This window comes from Octodon degus, unplaced genomic scaffold (assembly GCF_000260255.1).
Source record: "Octodon degus isolate 3935 unplaced genomic scaffold, OctDeg1.0 scaffold00031, whole genome shotgun sequence".
In the NCBI taxonomy this organism is placed as follows: Eukaryota; Metazoa; Chordata; class Mammalia; order Rodentia; family Octodontidae; genus Octodon; species Octodon degus.
The window spans coordinates 18,180,514-18,189,073 of NW_004524607.1; the positions used below are offsets into that span (position 1 = coordinate 18,180,514).

At 49.1% G+C, this 8,560-nt stretch overlaps 1 pseudogene; it reads left to right on the forward strand.

Annotated features, from left to right (window-relative positions):
* Positions 1 to 8,560, forward strand: part of LOC101573167 — a 77,114-nt pseudogene that overhangs the window by 8,798 nt on the left and 59,756 nt on the right.

The following is an 8,560-nucleotide window of genomic DNA, read 5'->3' on the forward strand; positions in this document are numbered from 1 at the left end:
GCCACGCTCTTTATGTTGCTTATGATTAGGCAGCTTTATCGCTGAAGGAAAAATGCTCCCAGGAATAGAGCGGCCCTTTCTACAAGGGCCTATGCTGCCTGGTGGACACAAGGACATGAATCCCACAGGATCCTGAATTTCTGACCTCCGAGCGTGACCGTACCCAGGCTACTCTATCACTTTCTCATTGCTGGTACAAAGTATCTCCTTCCTTAGAGAAGAAGTTTTTTGGCTCACAGCTTCAGAAGTGTTAGTCTACATTCAGCAGGCTTAACACATGGATGGCACAGTGCAAGGGTCTGCGTGCAGAAAGCTGAGAGAGAAGGGCGGAATCAGCAGGGAGGATCCTTCCAGGCCACGCCCCAGGCCACGCCCCTGTCAACCAGGCCACGCCTCCAACAACACTTCGCTCTAGATTCATCCAGGGACTGATCCATGGGTCAGTACAGAGCCCCCATAATCGAAGCTCCTTTTAAGAATCCCTCCTCTGGGCGCACGAGGCTTTGGGGAGACCTTCTCGATCCAAACCATAATTCTCCAAGCTGGGTATGGTTCAGAAAAGGGCTGTTTGGTTAAGGTACTGTCAAATGCCTAGTTTCTAAATGTTTCCTAACTAATTACATCTTCCTAGTGCTGTTTTCCTCCCTAGAGACTGTGAAAATCAAACTATGCTAATCACGTAAGTGTCTCTTCTGTCTCTCAGTCTATATACATATAATTAGGTCTGTGCCTTACACATATCATTAGGCCTCCTTAGAATTAATTGGGGGGCCTTGAGCAGAACGCTTCAGGCAGCCAGTGGGCTTAATGGGGTGAGGGAGGCTGCACCTACTAAATCAATGGAAAGCACTTATGTCCTCAAGGCCTTGCCACCTGTTTGTGTGTCCACACTGGGGAAGAAATGTACATAGACTATGTATCTCCTTATGGTCGTTTTCTTTTTCCTCTGTGACCAATCCCCCTCTTTTTCCTTTGCATGCCCACTTCCAATTTCCACCTGCAGTGGAGAATCTGGTTCTGGCAGGACTGAGAACACTAAGGTCATCCAGTGCTTTACCAATATCAGAGAAACAGGCAAACAGTCCTCAGATAAGAAGGTAGGGCGGACAGGCTGCGCTTGGTCCAGCCCCCTTTTCCAGGCTTCTGTGGCACATGTTGCAGGCCTATTTAGTCTGCATCCATTCTACGGATGAAGGCCACTTTGTGGATGATGAGACTGAGGCCTAGAGAGAAGTGACTTGGGTCAGGTCACATGGGGAAGAGGTGGCCACCACCTCTGGTTCCTGCCCCCAAAAGAACAGGAATGGAAGAGAAAGTGGAGAGCAGTCTCTCCGTTAAGCTGCATCTGCAGGCCATGCATGGCCCTCCCAGGGTACAAGGTGCCTTGGCAGGGCCAACAGCAGCTGTAAATGCTGGCAAAGAAGAAAGCAGAGCTTCACGGGCAGGCTGAGGATGCAAGGAAGGGTTTCCAGGTGCCCACAAGGGTCTCTCTACTGACCGCAAAGCCAAGGAGCAACAGCTGAGAAGCAAGGCTGCCAGTGCAGTGTCACCATGCATCCCTCCTGATACCACAGGGCCACAGAGGCACATTATCCCTCCTGACACCGCAGGGTCTTCCTCCCAGAAGTCCCCATGGACCCTGACTTCCCAGCCTCCCCAAGCCATTTCCCTCCTGGGTTCTGGGTACAAAAGTCACCATCATTTGCATGCCCTGTGCCTCTGCCCTGAATCCCAAGGCAGCCACCAACAGGTCACTCCTCTTTGCATTTCTTTCTGGGCCAGGGGTCCCTAGAGGATCAAATCATCCATCCAGGCAACCCTGTGCTGGAAGCCTTCTGGGACACCAAGACCACCAGGAATAACAAATTCTCTCACTTCATAAATATGAACGGTGTCTCAGTTACTCTACTCTCGTTGCTAGGACAAATACCCAACACCCAAAATGAAGGAAGGAAAGGTTTATTTAGCTCACAGTTACTGGAGGTTTCAGTCCATATTCAACTAGCTCCAAGGCAGAGGGACACACGGCAGAGAGCAGCAGTTCATGGCGGTGGAAAAGCAACAATGGCAACAGGCCAACAACAGCAACAGAGAGAGTCTGTCTCTCTGTCTCTCAGATATTGCATTTAGGCTCTCTACCCCAGATTGGGCATAGCACTCACACCCATAATCTCTTTTCTTTTCACACCCATAATCTCAGCAGTACTAAAACCTATAATCCCAGTGGATTACCCATAATCCCAGTGGATCATGAGTTAATCTCAAACTCTAGAAGTCCCCACCCCATGACTACATGAGGCTTTGGGGAGACAACTAGACACAAACCATAACATTCTGTTCCTGGACCCCCAAAGTCTCATGCACATTCACATGTTCAAAAGACGTTTTAGTTCCATCTCTAAGAGTTACAAAGCCCCAAAAGTTCCAGCATTGCTGAAAAGTCCTAGCCCAGGTCTCCTCCAAGATCCAGGGCAAACTCTTAACTGTAAGCCCCTGTACAAAAGAAAAGTTAAACAACATCCAACATTCAAAGGCACAAGATAAACACTGCCATTCTAAAGGTTGCAGACAACAGGGGCATACAAAACACCAGGACCAACACAAGTCCAAAATCCAGCAAGGCAAACATTAAATCCAATAGTTCCAACTGGAACATCCAAAGCAGTCTGAGCTGAGTTGTGAGCTCCAAGGGCCTTACATGGCTCCGGCCCTAAGGTAGCTCTCCCATGGCTTCTCTCTTAGGCTGACTTTGCTCCCTTCTTACAGTTTCCCTTAGATGATCCACCTTCCTGGCTTTTCCAAGCTTCTGGGGTTTCCACTGAACAGGCTTCTCACTCCCAGCTTCGCACACTGCCCTCTCAGGGGCACACTGCCTGGCCTCCCAGGCCTTCTTCTGAAATCTAGGTAGAAGCTATCTTAACCTCACAACTCCTGCATTCTGAATGCACCTAAAACCAATGCCACGTGGATGATGCCAAGGTCTACTGCCAGCTGGAGCAGTAGCCAGGCTTCCTCCGCTCTTGGCTGTAGGGGCGGCATGCCTGATTGCTGAGCAGTCTGACCCTGATTCTGAGGAATAAATTCTCCGTGCTGGCGCCATTTTGGTACCTGGTGTGGCTGCTGCAGCCATTCTAGAACATGGGGCTCAGCTGCTTTTTCCTCAAGGTAAAGTCCCTGACCTTTGCAGTTCTGAGGCTGCCAAGGGTGGAGAGCTGCCCCCTCCTGTGATGCCCTCAGGCCATCCTTTTGATTCTCTGGCTCCTTCCCAACAATGGAGATTCTCTCAGCTCCATCTTTGCAGTCCACAGCTTTCCTAGTGCTTCCTTTCTGGCCAAGCTCACAACATTTTGAATCATCCTGCTGCACTGTTTGCTTTTGATTCTCAACATAAATCTGGCTAAAAGCCCCCAATAACAGCCATGCCAACTCCCCAATATTTGGCTGCTTTGAAATATCTTTTGAAAGATTAATCAGTCCGCCATGCTTAATCTCAGTCTTAGGCAAAGTCTATGGGCACAAGCAAAATTCAGACAGACTTTCAGCCAAGCCATAACACACACAAATCATCCAGAGTCCAACAACCAATGCAGTCCTTCCCAGCAAAAACCTCCCAGCCTGGACTTTACAGGCAGGCTTCCTGACAATCTTCTGGTCTGAGCTCTGACCAGAGTCTCCCCTAAAGAACAGCCAAAGTTGTTCCAGCTCTTCGCAAGTAGACAACCTCTCCAAACAAACATTTCCTATCTCTTCCCATAAGCCATTCTCAAAAACTTGTAATCCACATGGTCAGGTTAGTCACAGCAACGACCCCATTCTCTGTACCAAATTCTATCTCAGTTTCTCTTCTCCTGTTGCTGGGACAAATACCCAACACCCAAAATGAAGGAAGGAAAGGTTTATTTAGCTCACAGTTACTGGAGGTGTCAGTCCATATTCAGCTGTCTTCAAAGCAGAGGGACACACAATAAAGAACAGTTGATCATGGTGGCAGAAAAGCAACAATGGTGACAGGCCAACAATGGCAACAAAGAGTCTGCTTCCCTGTCTCTGTCCTTCTATCTCTCTTATATCACATTCAGGCTTTCTGCCCCAGGTTGGGCATAGCACTCACACCCATAATCTCAGCAGTACTAAGACCCATATCCCAGTGGATCACCCATAATCCCAGTGGATCATGAGTTAATCTCAAACTCTAGAAGTCCCTGCCCCATGACTGCATGGGACTTTGGGGGGACAACTAGACACAAGTCATAGCAAGCAGCAGCAATAGGGGTCCCCTGGAGGGAGTAGAACAGGTATCATAAGCCTATTCCAGGTAAAGAAATTGAGAATGACTTAAATGGAGAAAGGCATAAGGCAAATTGAGGCATCTTGCTCCGAGAGATCTTTAAGACTACCAAGGTCTAACTAGTAGGCAGAACCCACTTCAGAATTTAATTATGTGTCTCATGCAGAGACTTGGTTCAGGGTGATGGAAGGGCCTGAGTCACCCAGGGGACTCAGAGACTCATAGTACCAGGAAGTTGTGACCCCTTCCAGGCTGGGGGGAACTTGGAGAGGGGCTCTGATGATTTAGAGTTAAGACCTGTGAAGCCCAAGTCACAGGAAGATCTCAGCAATTCATGAGGCTCTGCTCACAGTAGAGCAATCTGGGTCCTTTTTGCTTCTCAGGCCCTCTCTGGGGCTCCTCCTTGGCTGAGGCTAGTGAGCCCCTGGGGATCCCAGGAAACTGGACAGAGGGGCAGGTGGAATTGGAGAACAGGTGAGGAACGAGGTGATGGCGAACAGGTCCAGGAGCAGCCCAGATGGAGAGAGAGAGAAGCCTATTTCCAGGAATGTTCGGTTGTGGGCTTTAATAAGATGCTTCTTGTTAAAGATCCTCCCTACCACCTGGCGGCTTGGCCAAATTCTCATGAGGCCAGGCCTTGAGACAAAATCCAAAGAGTCCTAGTCTCCCCCACAAATCCCAACGCACACACACGCACACACACAGACACACACACACACACACACACACACACACCTCAGACTTAGCACCACCTGTCTATTTCCTCCTTTGCTTTCCTTTGCATTGAGCTGCATTCCCAGCCCTATACAAATTAGAGCATCTCACACAGCTGCACATACAGCCTAGTTATGTGGCCCGCAGCCTCCTCAGCCTTCATGGCAGCTGTTGAGGAGTCCCTTAGATCTGGGCTGCATCTTGTTTTGAAGCTATGAGCAGCTTCTCTCTTGCTTGCACGCACACACACACACACACACACACACACACACACACACCCCTCCTCCTCATGCAGAGCGAGTTCATCTGAGTCCACTTTGGAACTACAGGCAAACTGGCTGGAGCTGACGTCACAGCTGTGTCTGGCCCCCTTGACAGGGTTTGTTCAGGAGGATTAGCTACTTAATTTTTGAAGCCCTCTGCAAATGAGTAGTCTTTATTTAAAAGCTATTAAGAATTTCAAAGCAGCACTCTGGGAGGATGAGGCAAGAGGATCCCAAATTTGAGCCCAGCCTGGGCAACTGAGTGAAATGCTCTAATTTGTAAAGGGCTGGGAATACAGTTCAATGCAAAGTCCCTGGGTCAATCCTCAGGCCTTAAAAGAAAAAAGAATTCCAAAATGAACACAGAAGTGCATTAAACCAAGTATGAAGCCCTTCTGAGCCTGGCCTGTACCATGATCAGATCAGCTCTGTTCAGGAATCCTGCCACTGTCTTTGGGGAAAGGGAAGAGTCACGCCTCCAGTGGCAGCTGTACCAGGCTATAGGAAGAGGGAAGCTCTGCTTTCCATAGGGGCTGGGTGGAATGGTGTCCACTCACTGGATCTCCACTGACTCCTTTTTCAGATCTCTTATAAAACCTGGTGCCATTCCATAGCAGCCAGCCAAGAGAGGCCTCCACATTTTCTAGCAGAATCTAACAAGAAGCCTGAACTTGTTGGTAAAGATCCTGATGTCCATCTGCCTGCCCTCAAGCTCGCTTTGCCATGTGTGGAGGGTCTTGTATCATCTCTATGGTCCTGCAATGGTCCCTTCGGTTTAAAATCAGGGTACCCGCCGCTTCTGGGGAGCTTCCTTGAAGTCCTACTGTGGGTCTCATCTTCACAGCAGCCCATGAGGCTTCGTGCCACTGCTGGCCCATTTCTCAGATGGGGCTTTAGGATGCCTACAAGTCCTCACTAAGATGTGAGCCTGGGATCTGAGGCTTTAGACTCTCCGTGTCTTGGGGCTGATGTTTCTGAGGTGGCTGCTCAGCGAGCAAGCGGCATGGGGTTAGCCTGGGACTGTAGTTATCCCAGGACTAGTGTGTGCACGAGCACTAACAACAGGCTCCTCTCTGGGTAGAAAGAGCCCACACTGGCTGCACAGCTTGGAGAGCAGAACATACTCACCCACGCAACTGGACGCCTCACACAGGCATCAGAATGCTCCACTGTCCTTGGCAGACCTGTTCAGGATATCAGGTGGGAGGAGGGATGAAGTGTAAATCTTCCACACACACACACCTCCTCACTCAGCCCGAGATGAGAGCACTGGGTGCCATATCTCACTCGCAGGTGGGCTTCATTTGTGTTAAACGTAGTGCACTTTTTAGTTAATGGATGGCATTCTGAAACTGGGAGGTTTTACAGAAAAAAATTCTACTTCCTGATTTAGAATAGCAGAAGAACCAGTACCTTGAAGTCTGCTCTCCTACGCGGCACTAATCAGGGCGGGGTAAATGGGGGTGCCCCCCATCCTAAGCTGGAGCTCCAGTTCTCTTGTTCCCCACGCTCCTCCATCCAACCCTACTCCCTCCCTCATATGGAATAAAGTAGCAGTCACCATTATCTTCCTTCTTCTGCTGTAATTTTTCTTGATCATGGCCATTTCCTGAAAGGAAAACATTTCTTGTACCTATTTCCTCCAAAAATAGGAACCGGGCATGGTGGCACGTGCTTGCAATCCCAGCACTTGGGAGGTTGAGATAGGAGGATAGCTATGAGTTTGACACTAGCCTGGGGGGTACAAAAGTGAGCACAAGGCCAGCCCGAACCGCAGAGTGAGACCCTGTCTCAAACAAAACAAAAATTAAAAACAGAGATAGATGAAGAGGCACACACACCTGAAAAAAAAATGAGTTGTCTTTTTTTTTTCATAAAAGCGACATCCTCATGTGTATTATATAAATTGATTGTATTACTCATGGAAATCACTGTGTTGCCTTCCGCATTGAGTGGGTCCCATCAAGTATAGCAGGGGAGGCAGAAAGATACAAACTCACTTATTCCCCCGACTTGTCTGCTGAATGCAGGTATTGAGGACACAGCTGAGTTCCTGCAACCCTCTCCCGACTCTAGGCACCTCGTGCCATCCTGTACCCATCCCTTCAGGACAGTGAGTGATCCTAGAGGCAGGAGCTACACCCCATTCCGCTCGGTGATCCCCACGATGCACGTCAGCATCCTTCCCTGTGAGGGGCATCCGGAGATGTGAGTTAGAAGTGAAAAGGAAGATAACCTCGCTTTAGCCTGCTGCTTTGCTGTTCCTGGCACATGTTGGCAGCCGGTCCCCAGTCCCAAGGCACACCCTGGGATGAACCAAGGCATCATTTTGTGGTAGACAACACAGGTGACAGAGAAGAACTGCAGGGCATAGACTGGAGTGGGTTGGCGTGGCTGGCAAAGGGCAGGGAGGACAGCTGGGGCCTACTGTTCACGGCCACTGAAGCTGGGGTCAGGGTGTGGCCCCTCAGAGCTGAGAGCAGCAGAGTCTCTACTCAAGATTTCTAGGGTGGTACCTGGCATTTATTCCCAGCCTGCTGTAACAAGTAGTCTCTCCGCATAGTTAAACTAAAATCCTGCGGGGGGTTAGTTATCCTCCCCACGGGACTTTTCCCCAGCCCAGGTAGAAGGGACTCTCTCACCCTCCCAGGCCCTACTGTATGCTCTGTTTCCTTCTGTCATAGTGCTAAGCTCTTGTGGCTTCTGTGAAAATTAGTCATGTGTCGCTCAACAAGGGGCATGCATCCTGGGTAACATATTAAGTGATTTCATTGCACAAACATCAGAGAGTATAATTGTACCTGAGTGGCGCAGACTACTTTCACCTAGTCTATTTGGTATTTATAGATGGTGTAGCCTATTGCTCCCAGAGCCATGAGGGACAAATGACATGAAATTAAATCAAGCAAAAGAGAAAGAGTGCAACTGAGAGACCAGTTAACCCCAGATGTATGAGATTGCTACCAGTGTAAGGCTCTGGGCTGCTTCACTGTAGCCCTTTTTGTTATAACCAGAAGGAATAGTCAGGTGCGGTGCCACAGACCTATAATCCCAGCACTCTGGAAGGCTGAGGAAGGAGGATCACAAGTTCTAGTACATCTTTGGTAACTTAGTGACTTAGTGAGAACTTATCTCCAAAGAAAATGTTTTTAAAAAGGGCTTGGGATGTGTCTGGGACACCCTAAAGTTAAGACTTCTCTTTGCACAACTGAGTCTGCCTGCGGTGGCTCTGCAGCTGTCATCATGCCACAGAATGAATATATTGAATTACACTGTAAACACTATGGGTATCACT